Raw genomic sequence first — 17,967 nt, 5'->3', positions numbered from 1 at the left:
TGACTTGACATGACAATGTTGGTACATTCGTGCTGCTATTGGACTACATATCGAGCTACAGTGCTACTGAGTGATGGATTTCTTCATTTTGTATCATAGCTTCACCTCCACATGGTGATGTGCACAGAGTCTTAGATGGTCCTTGGTTCGCTTGATGAACCTTTAGCATGTTGTTCCTTACTTTCATGCTGGAAGGCTTGACAGGCTCATTTGTTTGCGAAGGTGCATGTTCATCATGTTCGTCCACATCGCATGCTTCGTTCATTCATCCATTGGTGAACTTGTCCATCTACATGTGCTCCCATTCGTCTTCTTGACATGTTTGTTGGTGAAGATGTACCTGCAGTCACTCATGACGAGACGACATCAAATCTAAAATGTCCTAGTCTACCATGACACATGATCATTTGGATACAGGTGACCGTGAGAGGGAGCAGGGCTGTGATGTGGGATGATGGCTTTGTGCAACTACTGATGAAAACTTTGCAAGAGTCACTGAGGGATGGAAACAGACAATCTGAGTTGACACTGACTGCCTGCAAGATGTGGCTTGGCTGGGAGGAAAAATTACACAAATTTTGGGAGGGATAGTCCGGGTTGCAAGAGGGAAAGGCAGGCATGCTCTCTGCATTTTCCAGAATGATTAGTAAGCAGGGGCTAGATAGCCAGATTTGTGCAATTTTCTAGAGAAACGTGTCGCGCTGCATGAAGGTTTAGTAGGTAGGGATTTCGTAGTTTTTCTGGGGAACTTCTCGAGAGACTGGTAGCTAGAATTGTGCAATTCCCAAAGGGAACTACTAGTTGGTTGCTAGGCCACTGGCAGCCAAAACAGTGCAATTCCCAGACGGAACTGCTAGTTGGATGTTGGGGTCACTTGCAACCAAAACTCCGCAATTCCCAAAGGGAATTGGTAGTTGGTTACTGGGGTCACTGGCAACCAAAACTATGGAATTCCCGTAGGGAACTGGAAATTGGTTGATCAGTGACTGGAAGTAGAAATTGTGCAATTCCTGGAGGGAACATGCAATCTTCTGATCATCTCTATGCAATTTCTGAGCTGAGCTGATTGATGGGCAGCGGAAGGCCTGCTCGTGAGCACTACGCAATTTCTAAGATGAACATTTGGTTGACTTTCTAGATGAGTGACTGGGAAAGCTGCACAATTTTCTGAAGGAGACAGGGATGGGCACTTGGTGTCTGTTCGACCTATCTGCAAAATTTCCTCAGTCAGTTCAATGGGATAGGTCAATGGCCTCTACGCAATTTTTTAAGGGAGTCAGTCCCGGGTTCACTGCTGGGTCCGACTGTCCAGATGGCCAGCATGAGAGTTGATTGAGTTTTTGTGGGCAACGTAGCTTGAAAGGATTAACTTGCTGCTTCTGCATTGTTTTGGTTCACGGTCAATTGAGTCGAAAGTAGGGTGATGGTCCAGCTGTTAGTGAGGAGTCTGGTCGTTCGAACTTCAGCGAAAAAATGACTAAGTGTGTGAACAATCGAAAGATGCATAGGTGATCATACGAACGCACACTCGCATGACTTGATGATGAAATGGCCAAACCATCCAAATACACATGTTCAACATGACTGACCGACGGTGCAAGCGACAAGTGAGACACTCATGGTTGTTTGTTCATGATTGAGATGACGCTTGCACGACAATGAATGTGACTCTGTGTGTGAGTGCAGCAAATGCTTTCATGGTGAACACAACAAACACATATGAAGCAAAGACTTTGAGCATAACTAGAACGAAGTTGCAAGCCTGACTCAGACATCAACATGCAGGGACTTGAATTCAATAAACAAGCAAGGCGAATGTAAAGACTCACATGAGATTACGGAGTGAACTCAAGTGTGTGCACTCATCAAGTTAAACTCTTCAAGGGAGGCTCCGAAATTGGTGCAGGCCAAAATTTTGTAGGGTGGTTGTAGCTGCTACAACACGATGTTATATTAAGAAGTGAAATTTCTAATCATACAGTACAACCATGACAAACCACTACTCCCGATTACGGAACGTTATAGTCATTTTCGCCTGCTCCTCCAAAGAGATGTACTAGCTCTGCACTGTGGAGAAGCCAATGCTCATTACAATACTCTCTAAGCTTTCTCTAAGATACTCCTATCAGAAGCTTACCTACCCAAAAGCCCTTACAATGAGTTATTAGGTTCTATAAATAGCAAAGGGTGGGGTGACCCTTGGCATTCCCCTTTGTGACTCTTCATCTACCCTCATGACTCTTCACCTACTACATGACTATTACATTCAACTATCGACACTTGGACTTTCACTTTACAAGATGTTACATACAATCTGCACATGTACCCATGTGAGACAAAATAGGCTTGAGCAAGCCATGCAAGCTATCACTAAGACTCAGACAGTTGTGGTAATAGAAATTCTTCAACATCCTTTCCATGATCAACTGTGGCGAACTGATGCCAAGCTTTGTCGTTTGTGATGGTGTCTGTGCGTTCAATGGTGTTCGTGCTCTCAACGTTTTCATTGACTCTGCTCTCCTGGAATCCATTATACTTGTGCTGTTGAGAGGCAGACAAACACCTGTGATATGTGGATACATAGAAACACTTATGGCAAGAAATATGTTAGTTGAAAACCAAAACAAACTAGAGGACTGACATGCAACATACCTATGTGACTGTCTATGAAGATTGCACAATTTTCACTGGGAGGCTGGGAGGCTAACTTCCGAAACTTCACAGGGTATAGTCTGAGTTGTCAGGAGGCTCGATGACTGACTTTTGGAACTATGCAATGCATATTCCAGCCTGGCCTGCTGAAGACTGAAATTTTTCAATGCTTAATTTCAGTCAGCAGTGACATGCAAACTAGAAAACTACATTACGTAGTTTCTGGGGCGAGCAAGGCACTACCTCTGATAATTGTGCAATGCAAGCCTGGAGGTCAGGGTTGGGCTAGACTTGTGCAATTTTTGGAGGGAAGGTAGATCCTTCGCTTCTAGAAATGCGCAATTCTAGCCGGGCAAGGCAAGGTCTAGACCAAGGCAGCCCAGACCCACCAACGAGCGACTCAAAATATGAGAAGTCTAAATGCATGGTGAAATTGAGTGTAGAAAAGTGTGCATGGTCATGTATGAAAAAAGCAAGTGTAGGATTCAGAAAACGGGAAAGCATGCATGTGTGTGAAGCAGGTTTCCGCAACAACGACCGTTGGTGCAAAACAGTGTCATGCATGTGACAACAGTGAGATGAAAATGAAAACTGAAATGGTGCTTCTACAAGCTAACATACATTAAAATTATAGCAAGTTCTCATTGAAATCAGGCAGACAACACTTACACAAAGTGAAACACAAAAAGTGACATAAACACAGCGCAAGACATGAAAAGCAGACTTACCCTAAAATAGCTAAGCCAGAAGTGTTAAAGACTCCTCGATGCAATGTAGGATGCTAGAGTTGCAAGATCAATGTGAGGAATAAGCTCTGCAACATTTGTTTCATAAGTTTTAATTAGATCAAGGTTATGACGCGGATGCCACAAATCTGGGAAAAAGTGACACTTGGCAAGAGGTTTCTAAAATGATCTTTGCATGTAACCTCCAGCTGCTAAAAATAGATCCTTCAAATCTAGGGATGCCTTTGCATGCTACCTTTTGCTATTTTTATGTAAAAACCACCCATGGATGCAAATCAAGTTTGCTTGGTCCCAGAGGGAACCGGTCAACGTGAAGGCACATGCATCGGTTTGTGAGCATGGGATGAAAATTTGTGCAATTTCTGGGTTGAGTAGAGCTAGCTATCTGTCAGGAATTACACAATTTCTAGGCTGAACAGGTCACTGCCTCCCAGAATTGTGCAATTTCTAGGCTGAGGCCCAGTGTCAGGTCAGATTGTGCATTTTTCTGAAGGAGGACTGCCTAACTATTCTGTGCAATTCTGGAGCCCAGCAGGCTGCCCAGTTGATTTGCGCAATCTCTAGAGGGAAGGTTGGTTCCCCTCCAGAATTGCACAATTTTCTGGCAGAGTGTTTCCGCCAGCAAATGTTCTAAGTCTAGAATGCTGCCCTATGGGAGGGAGACAAACAGGTTGATATGCATAGGTCGACAGGCCACTGAAACTCAATTGAAGCCTATGTACTTGACAGTACAAGACATGCTATTAAGGATGGTTGGTAGAAAGGCTCCAAAACGAAGCTAAGGAAAATTTTTGGAGGGTGGTTTTAGCCGCTTCAACAAAATCACATTAATATTTTTAATGTGGTTATACTAATTTCTTAAATGTTTAATTTTTACAAAATATTTATAGAAAATTACTAAACAAATTTAAAATTATAAAAGTGAAAATAAATCTATGTTATAACAATAATAATGATATGATTTTAATATGTCTTTGTGTAACCATTTAAGAATAATAAACAAATTTGAAATTATTATAAAAGTGAAAAAAACTACATTATAACAATAAAAATCACCAAATTTTTGTTTTTGTGTAACAAATTAATAGTCAAACGTTAAGGCAAACTGTACATATTTTACTACCATGTGCATTTCAACCTAAAACTTTTTAGAAAGTAAAACTTGTTCTCTGCATATGTTTATTATGTAAAACACACGAGACTGGAAACTAAATCAAATATATATTAATCAATCTCAATCAATGATGTACAATGTTTACATATTAATACTATTGAAAATGGCAACAAGAAATGCTAAAAATAGAAATGCTATAAATAGCATCGCAGGTACCAGTGTTAGATATAGAAACAAGGAATGGAAAAATGGAAATGCTAAAATTAACATTGCTATAAATAGTATTTCAGGATAGATTCCAATTTTAGTTAGCCGCTAAACTAAAATTGTGAATTAAAATTCGAATTTGATCTTAGCAGCAGTTTGAAAAATAATTAATTAATTCATCTTGAGTTAATTAGTTGTAGGAAATCAAACATGAAGTCTATGTGAAGACATGCAACGGTTTCTCCATTGATTGAGGAAGTTATCCCTTGATTAAAGGAGATCGGGATGAGTTGTAATTAGTTAGCTCAGTTAACTGAGTTAAGTCCAGTTAGATTAGTTCAAATAGTTTGTTGAACTAATTGTCAGTTCAGTTAGTTAATGTATGCATTCATGTAACTGCTGCACTTCAGATAACTGAATATTCTCTCATAAATAACTCATGCATGTCAGTTCAGCCAAAGACCCAGTTGAGATCAAAGGAAGGGACAGTGTAATATTAGTTGGAGGAATTTTCCTATATAGGAAACTCATCCATGTAGAAGGAATTATCTCCTTCAGGGTTGCACAGTTATTTCTGAGTTTGGTGAGTTGTGTGAGAGGTGAATTCACACAAGTGGCAACATTGGAACCCAAGAGAAACTGTGGAAGGAAATAGGAGGCTTGAAGGGTAGAGAATAACATTTGTGAGAAGCCTTTGACTATCTATGAGTAGTAGAGGGATTGTACTAAGAGCTGGATAGCTTGTGAGGTAAAGCTTTGTGTAATCCTGACATATTTCCACTTGTATGATAATACAGAGATCAGGGTTTTTAGCTGACGCTTTCCCCAGAGTATTCTTCTGTGTTTCATGTGTATGATTTCTTCTTCTCTATTATATGTGTTCTCATTGATGTAGATCAAAATCGATTAAGCTTCCACAAGTTTGTTTGTAGAAGTAGATCGAGTACTTTGCTTTAGTATATTGCATTATCAGGTGATCTACAGTGGGAAATTCTACATGGTATCAGAGCAAATGTGATCAAAGCGAAGAACAGTATATAAAGAAGGGAGAAGTTTGAAGTTTCTGATTATAGAATTTGAATTCTTATCACATCTCAAATTTCACCAATGGCATTCAATAGTTTGAGGCTCAAGAATTCTCTTGAAGGCAGCTCAAATTATATAGCCTGGAATGATCGCATGGAAGAAATATTAGACGACAATAGTCTAAAGGACTTCATTACTCAAGAAGTCCCCAAGCCGATAGCAACTAATGCTACAAAATTGGTGGAATGGAAGAAATGTGTGGCTAGAGCGAGGAGAATCCTTCTGGAGGGAGTTCGCAACCATATAGTCTCGAGTCTCCATGGGAAGGAGACACCATTTTCGATGTGGAAAACATTGAAAGATCTATATCAAAACAGTAGTGATCAGAGGAAGCTGGAACTGAAAGAAAAGCTTTTGAAAATCAAGTGTGAAAAGGGTGACACGAACTCTACATATCTGATCAAGCTCACCACCTGCAAGGATGAGCTTGGAAGTGTATGGATCACGACAGTCGATGATGACATGTTGAGTCTTGCTCTCCTCGGTCTTCCTCAGAGCTAGCATAGCTACCAAGACTCGGTAAATGGAATAGAGAAACTGCCATATTAGGAATGACTTTGGTTGGATCTGATGCAGGAGGAGATAAAAAGAAGCATCGGAGATGGTTCTTCATCCAAGGAGGATGAAGAAAATTGTGCCTTAGCGAGTAAGGAAAAGAAAGGGAAGGAGAAGGTTTCTCATCCCAAATCGAGTTCTTCCCATCGTGGGAAGAAGTTTTACAGATCGAAAGTGTGATGCTTTCATTGTCATGAGGTGGGCCATTTTGCAACAAATTGTCCATTGAAGAAATCCAAGATGGGATCTAAGGAAGGATCTGAAGGTGAGGCATTGGCCTCATAGTTCAATTTGGATTTCACCCTCTTCGCATGCATCGTTTCATCCATGGTGGGATGTGGTTGGTTTCTTGATAGTGGAGCTTCATTCCACATGACCCGCGATAAGATTTTGTTCAGTACCTTGGAGGAGAAAGATCTCTAGATACTCATAGTGATGGGTAATGATGAAAATTATAGTGTCTCAGGAGTAGGCACAGTTGTTTTTCAGAGGGAGCATGGAGCTCGCATTACCTTGGCAGATGTGAAGTATGTGCTAGGACTGAGGAAAAACTTGGTGTCGATCGCAATGCTAGAAGACAAAGGCTACGATGTAGTCTTCAGTAAGGGAAAGGTTTTCCTTAGACACGTCACCACAAGACAGGTGAAGAATATCGGTTGACGAGTCAAGAACCTGTATGCTCTTGAGGTTCAAGATGACTGCAAAGCCTTGAGGAGCAAGGCAACTGATGGAGACTTGGTGGTTGAGAGGGAGAGTACATTACCTCTCAACATACAGTGCCAGAAGAAGTCTCAAACAATTGTGGAGGAGCCGCAATTGGTGAAGCAGCTTCAGGAGGTTGTGGAGTAGCCACAATTGGAGAAGCTGAGAGGAGATCAAGTGGAGGCATCCACTCATGAAGAGACCTGCAGTAGGGGGAAATTTTGAGCCAAGTGGGTAGAGGGATCACATGCATCCATACCTCCAGTTCGGAGGTGGGGTGATATTGAGTGGCAGTCCCAAGAAGGTTGCAATAGGAGCAGGATCATTGAGGTACCCAACCTCTTTGATTAGACCTTGCTACGGGAGCCCCAACGAGGAGTAGCAAGACTAGCTGAGTGGGTAGAGATAGATGCGGATGGAGCGACAGAGAGAGCTACAGTGTAGGAATCCCAAGACAATGCGGAGCTAGGAGGCTGCAACAATGCGAGAGGCACAGGAGTGTTACACCAGTGGAGGATGGCACAGAGAGGTGCGCAAGGGTGCAAGATGCATGGAGTGTTGTAGTAGCTCAGAGGTCACAGAGGGAGCACTTGTCAGTGGCAGAGGAAGCTTCAGTATCAGAGGATGTTTCTAGCCCAACAGGGAGGTCAGTTGGGAGATTTTTTCGTTTCTAGAGTTGCTGGAGGAACAACACTTGGGAGAAGTGTTGCATGCAGAACATTCCAAAGGTTCAGGATCACGTTCGAGTTGAATGCCTTTCTTGTTGAGAGGGAGTGTTGAAAATGGCCACAAGAAATGCTAAAAATAGAAATGCTATAAATCGCTTTGCTATAAATAGCATCTCAGGTACCAGTGTTGGATATAGCAACAAGGAATGAAAAAATGGAAATGCTAAAAATAGCATTTCTATAAATAGTATTTCGGGATAGATTCCAATTTTAGTTAGTCCCTAAACTAAAATTGTGAATTAAAATTCGAAATTGATCTTAGCAGCAGTTTGAAAAGTAATTAATTAATTCATCTTGAGTTAATTAGTTGTAGGAAATCAAACATGAAGTCTATGTGAAGACATGCAATAGTTTCCCCATTAATTGAGGAGGTTATCCTTTGATTAAAGGAGATCAAGATGAGTTGTACCTTGAGTTGTAATTAGTTAGCTCAATTAACTGAGTTAAGTCCAGTTAGATTAGTTAAAATAGTTTGTTGAACTAATTGTGAGTTCAGTTAGTTAATGCATGCATGCATGTAACTGCTGCACTTCAGATAATTGAATATTCTCTCATAAATAACTCATGCATGTGAGTTCAGTCAGAGACCCAGTTGAGATCAAAGGAACGGACAGTGTACTATCAGTTGGAGGAATTTTCCTTTATAGGAAACTCATCCATGCAAAAGGAATTATCTCCTTTAGTATTGCGTAGTTATTTCTGAGTTTGGTGAGTTGTGTGAGAGGTGAATTCACAGGTGGCAGCATTGGACCCTAGGAGAAACTGCGCAAGGAAATAGGAGGCTTGGAGGGCAAAGGAGAAGGTTTGCGAGAAGCCTTTGATTGTCTATGAGCAACAGAGGGATTGTACTGAGAGCTGGATAGCTTGTGAGATAAATCTTTGTGTAATCCAGACATATTTCCACTTGTATGATAATACAGAGATCGAGGTTTTTAGCTGAGGCTTTACCCTGAGTATTCTTATGTGTTTCATGTGTATGATTTCTTCTTCTTTGTTATATGTGTTCTGATTGATCTAGCTAAAAATCAATTAAGCTTCCGCAAGTTTGTTTGTAGAAGTAGATCAAGTATTTTTCTTTAGTATATTGCATTATCAGGTGATCTACAGTTGGAAATTCTACAAATATATACAGGAAACAATTGAATTAGTTTCCGTGAGTAATTGGACTCCAATAACTACCCAAACTGACCCAAGGATAATCCCAAGGATTAGTTATCTAACATTCCCCCCTTAATCCAAAGGGGTATACCAAATTTCAAGGACGAGAGCTCAAAATGAAAAAATGCATCTCAGCCAAGAGTTGAATGTCTCTCAAAAATGGTTTTCAAGGATGACCACAAACCAAGATGAGAGAACTCAGAATCTCAACCAAAACCAACTTTGGAACCTTAATAGTGGCTCTCATAACAACAACAAAAATGTGGTTTTAAGTAGTCCGCAAACTCAAGAACTATCACAACAGTTACTCGAACAATTGCAAACACGGAAGTGCTTAATCAACTCAAATATGACTCAAGCTCGCTTGACATCTCGAACTCGAAACTATAGTAGACCATCAACAATTCCCCCCTTGTTGGATATAGGGTGAGAAGTACTCTTCATTAGTGCAATTTTGGTCATCACTCTGGAACATATTATTTGATATGACGTGTAAATATTCTTGGTTGTTTTCGTCCAATCCCAAGAAGAAATACATTTGAAATTTACCTTCTCTCTTGTAGTAGTATTATTTTTGGAACATCTATTTGTATGATGATTTCACTTTCCACAATGCTCACATGGATGAAGATCAAAACATCGATCCTTCACATGTCCAACTATGTTATGCTATTGGCATCTATCAACTTTTCTGGAACAAAACCGTCCAGAAATCCAACACTTTGAAATTGTATCGGTTCAGCAAAATCTGGAATGTGAAAAGATACATCCATAATATCCTCTTTGTAACCCAAACTAGTTCTGTGTTTATTGTGTCTAATCTCTTCCCATCGCCTTACAAAAGTTTTGGGAATAACAAGCTTATCATAAGAACATTCAGTGGCATTTTCTTTTGAAACCACTACATTACTCTGATCATTTTCTAACTAGCGATCAGGCTCAAACAAACTATTATTTTGAGCAAGAACAAGTGCAGAAATCTTGTTTTGCAGTTCTTCTCGTTGAAACTGGGACTCTATCTCCAATAATTCAATTTTTCTTTTAGCATTTTGCAAACATTACTAAATGTCAAAGAGCGTGTCCTTGCTGACTTGGACACTGTTATGAATGCTAGATGACACTAAACTACGTAATAGCTACAACAAATCATTGACTTTGACATTTTCTCGAGCAATCAACTTTGAAAAAAAGGTGTCTTCTACCACCGAAAATGCACCCAATACAAATAAATTGACGATGATTTAACTGGGTGTCGGGTTCAACTGAAAATGCATCCATTTACAATGTAAGATCAACAATGAAGCTATTCCAAAAAATATGTGCTCTTAACAACTTCAAAAATTGTATCCACAAAGATTTGAACTAATGACCTCTAATACATCATGTAGCTAGATGAGTTGGGATAACCACAATGCAATTTTTCCTTCTTAATTTTATATTCATTAACTCTATAACTTAAACTTAATAAAATCCAAATAAATTGCACCCATGGTAAATAATATCATGGAGAGGGAAAAACTACCACTAAACAATTAGCCAACCTTTGCTTAGCATAAATACTCTTACTACCAGAGTTCAAGAACACCACAACATTATAAGCAAACATAGCCAAAACTACCAACTAACTACTCGTTGGTCAAACAATGAAGAAAACAACTTTTCGGAGGCTGTTTAAGGCACGAACAATTTTGTTCAGATTTGGCAGAAAGTTGAATGCAATTTCACTAGAGGCAGCGCTCGATATTCCCTTTGGCAGATTGTGCTAACAAGTTGCTTAGGTTTGCTCAAAATTTTCCACAAACCCCTTTGGGATGAATAGTCTCTTCCATGCAATTGCAGATGTTGGGTAAGTCTTAGGAACCGATTGGTTAAATAAAATACCTGAGATTCAACAGATCCTCTCTGTTTATCCTCTCTGTTTATCGGGAATCAGAGATGAACTAATGGACAAATTATTGATCATAAAAAAAACACAAATTTTTCTAGGGCTTAATTTTTTTTTCGAGTCAGAAAAAAGAATTAGATCCATTCTTTCATTTTCATGGTTCATATAATAATTCTGATTCGTTCCGTCAGACCATTTAAGAAAAAATGGTTGGATTGTTCCTATCTTCTTGGAGGAACACCTTGTTTTAACCTATGGCAAAATATGATACGAGATGTAGAATCTTTTCACATTGATGAAACAGAACAAACAGATTGGTTCAATTTTTTCCATATCCTGAAACTCCATTGAATCAATCCATTCGTTTTTTTTACGAAAACGGAACTTTTTTTTTACGAAAACGGAATTGAAGCAAAAAATTTATCAATTGACAGTTAGGGGATACATAGGTATTCTCAACATCGCGGATCGACTCCCATCATTTGTATTGAACCAATATCTATTCATGCAAATAATATCCTCTAATCGATAACTAGGCCAATGAAAACATTTAATTATTTGTGTTGTATCTACGCTAAGGTGTTGGTCTCTTCCCATGAGTTCTTCATCATTTTGTATGTCCTTTCCATTGGAAAATCCTACATAATCGTTCTCCGATTCAAGATTCAAGATTCGAAATTCTCTACGACGTTTTGGAAGCAAAATATCTTCTAAATTGAGGGAACTAAAAATCTTTTTTTCATCCCCAGAATTTTCCGGCGTTGCACAGATCCATCATAAAAATCTCCATCTATCCATTATCTGGCTCTTCTTTTAAAATTCAATAAAATACTTACGATTTTATACATCAAGAATTGATTTTATTGTGCTAACAAATCTAGCACCTGTATGTCGAGATCCACTTCAAACATGGATTCAACAAAAATCCACTTCAATCATAAATTGAGAATCGAATCAACAGGATATTGGGCAAGGGTGGATTAATTTAAGCAAATCAAACGAAAATGTTGTAAATAATCACCCAAAAAAAAAAAATATAGTTCCTGTGCAAAATCATCAGTTTCTCAAACAACAGATTAAGCCCAGCCTTCAACTCCAACTTCCAGTTACCATTCATTCATCAGTGATAAATATAGTTGATACAGTTACCATCATGAATTTTCTTTTACTTTTTTCACCCTTTAAATAATCATCACTAATTCCAACACGCTAAACATTTTAAAATATGCTTTTTAAACTCCAACTCCATATTTCAAAGATTTTTTCTTAATTAAATAACTGTGTACCTGTTCTTTCCACAAGAGTGATCTGAGGTTTTTTTTTCATTTAGTTAGTACTGACATTTTTGAGCTCTATCACACCAAGCGGGAAAGAACATAATTGCATGGAGCCGCTCTCTCGAGTCTGGATGTTTTACTGTACTGGAATTAAACAAGCTATGCTGGAATTAAACAGATCGTTGTTGCATGTCTAGGTCGAAAACCCCAACTCAAAAAAAATTACAGCGGTCATGATGATCTAATTCAGTAAGCCCAACACATCGTCCTTGGTTAAAACACAAAACCCCTGATTCCTTTTAACTTCAACAACGATTCCTAGATGTCACCAATCTGCGCCTTTAAAATCCAATGCTCAATGTAAAAACCAGTGGCATGATATGCTCAGTGTAAAACGTAGTTGCATGATATGCATCACACATTCATTACAGTGCTTATACCATTTAATTTCTCCAATCGATTCACAATTAAAGTCCAATACTCGGTGTAAAAAGTCCAATGCTCGGTGTAAGGTAGAGAAAATTAATAGAGTGTCGGATACAAATATTTGTAATATCTTTATACATGCCACCATAAAATTTATTCCAACAATCGGTCCTAGACTCCAGATTTAAGGTTATGATCACAATAGAAACTAGAAGCGTTAAAAAATTTAGGCACAATACACGAATCCCACTCATCACCTATTCGAGGATCCATGACCACATACATATATTTATTGTTTGGAAAATAACAATAATTGTTAACACACCTTTTTATAACTGTACCAACCACCGTACACCAAGATTCAATGCTATGGACAGATTTCAAGCAGGGAAAGTTTTGGTTTCTTAATGTTCTGCATCGAGACTTCAAATCTTTCGATGCTTCCACACGTTGTTCGTTCCCACTTTCTCACTTCTGCATGAGTTTACCTGAATTATTTCCCTTGCTCAATGCTCTAGATGACCACAAAACTAGTGGCTCATTCAATTAGCAAAGCAAAATAACCCACTCTAATACCACTATAAAACAATTGAGACTACTAAATCAAATATATATTCATCAATCTCAATCAATGATGTACAATGTATACATATTAATACATAGGAAACAGTTGAATTAGTTTTTCGGAGTTCTTAGACTCATAACTACCCAAACTGACCCAAGGTTAATCCTGAAAATTAGTTATCTAACATATAATATTTACATTTTTCCCTCATTATATTTTAAATTCTAAATATATGTTTATAATATTTACATTTTTTTCTTCATTATTTTTTAAATTAAAAACATATATTTACATCTTTTTATCTATTTTTTAAATTTAATTAGAATTTGTTGTTGTTATTTCTTAAATTTGAATTATGCATTTATTTTTTAGTTTCCTTGAATTGGTGAGAAAAATAGATATTTGAAACCACTTTACAAACGAAATCTTAATCTATCTAAATATTATTATGTTAATAAAATATTTTATTAACATTTGCTCATGGGCCTAGAATAAAAGGTAATACGGTGTTTTGGTAAGGTATTCCATGATGAAAAGATCGTCAATTTAAAATTTTGTCGGCAAAAATATAACTATGCTAAGGGCTAGTGTGGCCCAAGTGCACTACTAGTCGATTTTGACTCAGACATTCATAGATAGCCATTACTCAAACCACCTGTCAATGATTTGAAGACTCACACCACCTAACAAACAAAAAAATATATTTATTAGCATTTATTTCAACATGGTAAAATAAAACACTTGGATATGATTAACTTTTGATTATCAGAATTATTATTACACTTGGATATAATTAACTATTTATTATCAAAATTCTCATTTCACAATTATAAATCACTTCATAATTAATTTTTCTCTTAAAAATTTCATATTTTAATTTAATTTATTAATTTTCCAAATTATGGAAGATTTTGAATCCAAGGCTCTAGCCTCAACTAGGCTATTGCCTAAGCTATGGAAGAGATTTGTGGATGACACGAATGTCATGTGGTCTCATGGCCAAGATGAGTTGGATCTCTACTTCAAACATCTTAACAATCAATCCTCCACCATTCAGTTCACTATGGAACAAGAAGTTGATGGATGCCTTCCTTTCCTCCATGTTCTTATTTCGAAGAATAATGATAGGTCCCTCTCCCACCAAGTGTTTTGGAATAAAATTGATACCGAGAAATATCTTCATGCCAGCTCCCTTTCCTCCATGTTCTTATTTCAAAAAATAATGACGGGTCCCTCTCCCACCAAGTGTTTCGGAATAAAACTCATACCGAGCAATATGTTCATGCCAGCTCCCATCATTTCCCTGCTCAAAAGTTGGGCGTTCTCAACACACTTGCTACTCGTGTTGAGAATCTCTGATGAAAAATCCTCGATAAAGAAAACGCCTATCTCCTCAATGTCTTTGTTAATAATGGTTATAGTAGACACCTTGGTCAAAGGGCTTTACTTAAAGCCAACAAGAATTTGTTGGTCAAAAAAGACCCTAAAGATCGAGCCTCAGGGGTCCATCTACCTTTTATCCAAGGGACCACTCATAAAATTGCAAGGATTCTTAAGAAACATAATGTTCCCTCGACCTTTAAACCTCTTAACACTCTTTGTAACTCCCTCCGATCGGTGAAGGATCCCATCGACCCTAAGGACATGAAAGGTGTCTATATGATTCCCTGTTCTTGTGGGACCTTCTATGTTGGAGAGACTGGTCGCTTTATTAATCAGAGAATTAATGAGCACTCAGCAGACCTAAAACATGGGAGAACCTGATCTTCCGCCCTTGCAGAGTATGGCGAGAAGACCAAGCATCATGTGTGTATTGAGGAGGCTCGGCTTATTGCTAAGGTTCCGCAGTTTCACCACCGGAAATTTAGAGAAGCCACCGAGATTGAGAAAAGATCAAGCAATCTCAATTGAGATGACGGCTGAAAGATAAGCAGGTGCTGGATCATGTCCTCTCCTTATAATCGGTGTCTTCCTCCTTGTCTCCCATCTTCTAAAAGAAAAAATTGGAATGATTGTGTATGCATTAAGTTTATAGTTATTTATTAAGTCCTATTAATAAGCTATACGATCCTCTAAAATTAATATCAGCAATACTACTATAAGAATACTATAATAATAAAATTTACAATATCAATATCAAGTGTAATAAATCCTTAATTTTTGGTTTTTTGCCTTTTTAGTTTTTTTAAGGAATTTTCCATCATATTCCTTCCCCTAAAATTTTACTAGATTTATCTAATCTAGATTTATCAGATAGCTTAAATATACATATTTAGTTATTAGGCTCTACTTATAAAAATATACAAGCCATCAAATACTTAAGATTATTAAGTTTTAAGTAATAATAATATAATAATATAATTTTAATTAAATCCATTAATATTGCAGTTAGAAGGATATTAAAGATAAGAAATTCATGATATTATTACTACAATTCACTATGAAACATTTTAACATAAATATAGTTACTTTTTCTTAATTATTAATACTACAAACATTATAATAAAATTATTAATTTAGCATTCAAGAACCGAGAGTATATTATAATAATAGATATTAATTAATGGATTGGATTTATCTATTAAAATTACTATAATTAAAATAGTATTAAATAAAAAATTTGGTCCATATCTTTAATCCGGTGGAATCAGATTGGTTGGTCAAAGTTAGCCCTTACATGGTCAAATATAGTGGTTAGTCCCATTTCCTAGTCAAACTTAGCTGTTGGCTATTAAAATTACTATAATTAAAATAGTATTAAATAAAAAATTTGGTCCATAGTCCATATCCTTAGCTGTTGGAAGATCTGCTCTCCCTATTTAACTTGTAGCCATAGTTTGATTCTTCAACTTATCGTGACAATAAATCACACTTACTGGTTCAATATGAATATATCATAATGTAATTTGCTCAATTTTTTTTTTTCATAACTATAATATTTCTCTTTATTATTAATTATTTTATATCATTTTAAAATTAATAAAAAACTATCGCACTTCACATATCTTTTTTTAGAATAGGTTGCACTAAAAAATTTATGTTCAACAAATAAAAAAGAACATATCATACAACTGCTAAAATTGAAGAATGAAAAGCGCGCTGAAATCGAAAGTCCTGAGAGCATACAAATATTTTGGGCCTGCGTTAATTTAAATTTTACAATTTTCAAACTTTTTCTGTCTGACAGAACTTTATAATTTGTATGGAGACACAGATAGTGTTAGTGGGACACAGCTGGGGAGGCGTTAGCGTAGCCAGTGGATCTGAAGATTTCCCGCATCTCTAGCAGTGTATCTCTGCGCTTTTATGTTTCGGGGTGGAGAATCCATTCAGCGAGTAAAGGAAATTGTAAGGATTTTAGCTTTTACAAACATATAATTAATGAAATAAAATCAAAGATATAGTTGTGAGTAAGAGAAATTTTATGGTTTTTTTAATGAAATAAAAATATAGATACAGTTGAGTAAAAGAAATCTTAGGGTTTTTTTACATATTTGTTAATTTGATTTAAAAATTGTTTATTTTTACATATATAGTATTAAATAGATGATACTCATTTAATTTAAAGAGATGATGTTCATTAAAAAAAATTAAAGTGTTTGATTTTTCAGACTAAAATAGTGACCTACCATACTAAAGAAAATATGAAATCTTTAAACAATACCCTGTTAATTGTCTTTGCATTTGCAGACTCAACGGGACAGAGATGTGGCTAAGATAGCTGAATATAACTTTGGTAATGGCAGGGAAGAACCTCCCACATCTGGAGGAGTGCCTAAAAAGTTTCAGAAGGATTTATTCTACGGTACAACCTCCACTTTGGTAAGTTTATTTTTTCTTTATGCGTTGATTATATTAATTTGGTACTAGTTATGTCTACTAATAACATTTTTTCTACTTTAACCTCCATATTGATAAAGTATATTCTTTTACTTTTAATTAGTTAACAGTATTAATCTACTAACAACGTTTTACTTAAAAGAAATCAAAATACATCATCATATATTATTATTACATAATCATATATTATTATTATGTTGAAAGTAGCGGCACTAAATATAATTTGATGTTGACAGGATGCCACTTTGGCTTCTCTGTTGCTCCGACCATTTCCAACCATGGTCATCACAAACCTGGAACTGGAGACCACAGATGAGCGGTATGGGGTTGTTCCAAGAGTTTATATCAAAACTCTTAAAGATAACGCGCTCTCTCTTGCCAGGCAAGAAGAGCTCATTGCCAATTCGCTACCAGAGAAGGTTTACAGTGTGGACACAGACCATAGTCCATTCTTCTCTGCACCGGAGAAGCTGCATAGTCTGCTATTGGAGATCGCCAACACATACTGCTTATGATTGCAATTAGCCTCTTTTACATCGAACAAAAAACTTCGGAGGCTTGCCTTTATCAGAAATTTAGTATTTATTTAAATAAAATTTAAATATATAAATAAGATAATAAATGTCACTCTCACTCTGTTTCGTTGTTTGGGAGAAAAGTTTGGCTGGTTTCTCATGTCTAAATTTTGTTATTTTCATTTTTTTTTAATTGCGAATCTATGTGAGAAAAGGTAGTCTTTTCTATGCAAGTAAATCCTTATTTTCAGTGAAAAAAAAATAGATTTATTTTAAATAAAGGTAGTTTTTTTCTTCAAGTAAATCTTCATTTTTTTTTAAAAAAAATAAACACATTTTAAAGCAAAACCTTGGTTTTTAAATTGTTATTGTTTTTAAATAGTGAATCCATATAGGTGGGGAGAAGATTTTTAGATGAAGGAGGAATAACTTGTTAATGGAGTTTTTAATTAATCCAACTTCCAAGTGAGTCCATCTTTGTTATTGTTATTTTTGTATTAGTTGGGTTCAC

General features: G+C 36.7%; 1 pseudogene across 1 annotated transcript in view; it reads left to right on the top strand.

The window, feature by feature from the left end:
- Positions 1–17,600, top strand: part of LOC149263682 (putative methylesterase 11, chloroplastic) — a 36,993-nt pseudogene extending 19,393 nt beyond the window's left edge. The window contains exons 2-4 of the transcript XR_016249710.1: positions 16,316–16,449; positions 16,792–16,923; positions 17,178–17,600. The product of XR_016249710.1 is annotated as a putative methylesterase 11, chloroplastic (transcript). The remainder of the gene's footprint in view (positions 1–16,315; positions 16,450–16,791; positions 16,924–17,177) is intronic.
- The last annotated feature ends 367 nt before the right edge of the window (positions 17,601–17,967 follow it).

Source organism: Pinus tabuliformis, chromosome 6, assembly GCF_031772625.1.
Source record: "Pinus tabuliformis cultivar Carrire ecotype Pingquan chromosome 6, CPIR1, whole genome shotgun sequence".
Taxonomy (NCBI): domain Eukaryota; kingdom Viridiplantae; phylum Streptophyta; class Pinopsida; order Pinales; family Pinaceae; genus Pinus; species Pinus tabuliformis.
Note: the sequence above shows the minus strand (reverse complement) of the source record. Positions and strands in the feature narration are given on the sequence as shown.